This window comes from Sesamum indicum, linkage group LG5 (assembly GCF_026168435.1).
Source record: "Sesamum indicum cultivar Baizhima isolate 11 linkage group LG5, ASM2616843v1, whole genome shotgun sequence".
NCBI classification, from domain to species: Eukaryota; Viridiplantae; Streptophyta; class Magnoliopsida; order Lamiales; family Pedaliaceae; genus Sesamum; species Sesamum indicum.
In genome coordinates, this window is record NC_142661.1 from 11,479,555 (window position 1) to 11,483,447 (window position 3,893).

The window sequence follows — 3,893 nt, forward strand, 5'->3', positions numbered from 1 at the left end:
TGGAATAGGCCCAGCCTAATGACCTAGGACCTCCTAACCCTGGGTCGAGTTAGCGGGCAGACCTAATCGAGCTACTTCTTTTTTTTTTTCTAATGATACATGACATATAAGTTTTATTTTATTCTTGTAGCTTAACTATTTTATATTTTTTATACTTTTGAAACTCTAAAGAATTTTTCTTTATTCTTCTACTTCTATATTAGTAAAACAATTTACTAAAACTCATTGTTATTATTTTAAATATTTTTTGGGCTTGTCATTATTTAAGTTTATTATTTGTAGCTAGTTGGTTAAATTGTTATTATGTTCTTTATGCGGTCTTAGCTACTTTTTTTTTTTTTTTGTAGTTTTGATTTTTTGTTTGGTTTAATTTATGATTTATTTATTTAAAATAAAAGCATAAATTATTCAACTTTGTTCAAAAAAGAATCTCATCTTCATTAAAAAAGAAAGAAAAGAAAACAGGCACAATCAAGTTTGGTTTGAGTCTAGGCCAGTTCATCACCACTGCTATTGCACTTTGTCTTCATCCCACGTTTTGTGCTTAATTTAAGGTATAAAAATTAGTATTTTCAAATATGGTAAGAAAATATATCAAAAAATAAAGACAAGCTTTATTGAGCATGATTTCTATAGCCTCAAGAATGGACTCCGCATCAATTTATTTTAAAACGTTCATAAAATAACTAAAGTTAAATTTCTTGTTGAACCCTAATTATGGAAAAAAATTCTTAATATATTCAAAAATTAAATATTTATTTTTCTAAACTTTGATAGAAAAGGAAATTAATTAAAAATAAATTGGAGAAACAAAAAGAAAAATAATTAAATATGTACCTGAAGCTCCATTAATCTTGCCAACAGAGCACAAGAGATGCGATTCGGCGATAGCACATCACCGGAATCTTCACAAGATGAATTCGAATTTGGGTCGGATGAAATAATCCAACCAAGATCTTTAGTGTATGTTCTTGAAGAATTCTGTTGGCAAATTATAACGATGACGAATTAACAAATCGATTTAGAAAAAAGAATTAAAGAAGGAAAAAGAAAGAATCAAATGCTTGTGAAAAGGAATAATTGAGTTGCCTGCATTGAATTCATCTTACATTTCTAGAGTTTTTCGCCATTTCTTGGCTACTGAAAGAATCAGATGTAACGTTCCTAGGGCTCTCTGAGCGTAGTACTTTATGGACTTGAACAGTGCCCTGCAGTGAGTATGTGAGGGAGAAAAGACGTGAGCAAATGTGAAGTGTGATTGGTTAAGTGAGAGAGTGCGCATGTCACTACAAGAAAACAAGGTATTCGAGACAGAAACTTCCGTCTTTAAAACCATGATTTTCGTCTCTAAACTAAATTAGCGACGAAAACATCCATTGTCGCAGTCCGTGGCTGAAAGCCTTGTGGCTAAATATTAGCGATGGAAATATTCTGTCTCTAATTTGGAGACGGAACATTTCCGTCACTGATTCTATCGCCAAACAAGAACAGAATTTTAGGGTAAAGATTTCCGTAGGCAATCCGTCTCTGATTCAGTGGATAAAAAAAGAACTTTCTGTCTCTAATCGTCTCTAAAGGTAAAGTTTTTGTTTTTAATTCCGTGTCTAATTCCGTCTCTGAAACGCAGAAAATTTTCCGTCTCTGATCCGTCTGTAAAATCGTACAAATTTCCGTCTCTAATCCGCCTCTGATTCGGCCTCTAAACTTTCAAAATTTTCCGTGTCTAATCCGTCTTTAATTTTTTTTGGTTTTTTTGGCAGATTTTTTAATTCTGTGCCCAAATTAATATTTTGGTCATTATACCATCAAATACATTCAATCAATACCAAAATGTGAATTTTCCAAACCAAGAAATATAAATATTAACAAAAAAGATACTTATAATGCAACAAACAATAATATAATTGATGTCATTGTATTATCCAAATACTACCAAATAATATCAATGTATGCACTCCCAAATCAACAAACATAAGTCAAAGTACAACCCAAATCAACATAAACTAAGACATAAACAACCAACAGAAAAAATAAATTAATGATCTTTTCTGAAATATTGTTGCTCCTGCTGTCCCAGACCCACCAGCAAATTGTTGGTTTGTGTATCCCACATCTTGAAGTAATTTTTGAACTAATTCTTGTAGGTCTGCCTCCCTCTTTCGAGCTTCTTCAAGAGCAATTTTTTATTTTCTTCTTCTCGCCTTGAAAATTCTTCTTCCATCTTTGTAGCATTAGAGCGCATGTACTCCACAAGTACATTAGATACAAAGGAGTATTTATGTAATAAAATAACAAAATTTCTCAACATATAAACTAACCAATATTTAACTATCAATACAAATTATACTTGCACTAATTCTTTTTGATTTATTGTAGATGAACTCCCCAATTCCTTTGTTTTTTCTATGGCATCTTTGAAATACCTCAAGATCAGTCACTTCTCTACCAAGTTTTTTTTCCTATAGGTTACAAAACAATATTAATTCATATGCCAAAAAATTGCATAAAAGATATCTAAAAATTTTATACTTAAAACTTACCATTTTTTGTCTATGTGCCCCTACAGGAATAGAACCACCATTATGTTTTGTTATTGAACCATCTTTTTAGTCAATGTTGTGTATGTGTGTGTGAGTGTTTCTTACAACAAAGCTCAATAGAGGGTAGCAAAAGCCTTGAAAGTTACGTTCTGTCGTTTTCTCATAAAATTTTTCTATTAATTTCTTCTCTTTTGGTTTGTCTTTACATAATATTATTGTAACAATTAGACTGAAAGCATTTTTAGAAAGGCAAAAAATTATTTTCTACATTAGATTCGTCCAGAAAAGGCAAAAAAAAACTAAAAGAGATAGTATTTATGAAAATTAATTAAAGAGTTCATCAATATGTACGTATTGTTATATTGTAATCAACCATTTGTTTTTACAAAATTCTTTATATACAACTCCAGTTTTTGAGTAAAATTGAAAAACTTAAAGTAGTGATGAAGTTAAAATTGACACTCAAAAATGAAAAATTAATAAACCTTTCTTGCAAGTTCAATCATTTTGCCTTTATGAAGTTTGACAATACTTTTAACTAAGGATCTATTGATATTCGGTTTTGAAAGAAACATATGTGGTAGGTGTGTTTTAATATGAAAAATGTAATTAATGGTTTGGTATATAAAGATAGGTATAAATTTTAGTGATTATTACACTTTGAGGATTGGATTTCATTAATGAACTAATGTGTATAGTAATTTAAGTTTGAAATTGAATTGCAATTATATTAAAGTTATACAGATATACAAATGTGTGTCAGAATTTTTTGCACCAATTTATTTGGTTCTCTGCCAGCATAGAACATATCAATTTCAAATATTTTGAAAAGAAAAATAAATTGATACTTTTGAATCCATTAATCCATCAATTTTTCATTTTTGAGTGTCAATTTTAACTTCATCACTACTTTAAGTTTTTCAATTTTACTCAAAAACTAGAGTTGTATTTAAAGAATTTTGTAAAGACAAATGGTTGATTACAATACAACAATATGTACAGATTCATGAACTCTTTAATTAATTTCCATAAATATTATCTCTGTTTTTTTTTTACCTTTTCTAGAGGAAGCTAATGTAGAAAATAATTTATTGTATTGTATTCATAGATAGCATCAATATATACATTTCTTTCTAAAAATGCTTTCTATCTAATTATTACAATAATATTAAGTAAAGACAAACTAAAAAAGTATAAATTAATAGAAAAATATTATCAGAAAAAGACAGAACATTGCTTTCGCGGCTTCTGCTCCCCCTATCAAGCTTTGTTGTTTGAAACACTCACACATGCACACATTTAGTCACACTCTCTAACTCAACCACTCACACTTCACATTTGCTCACTCCTTTT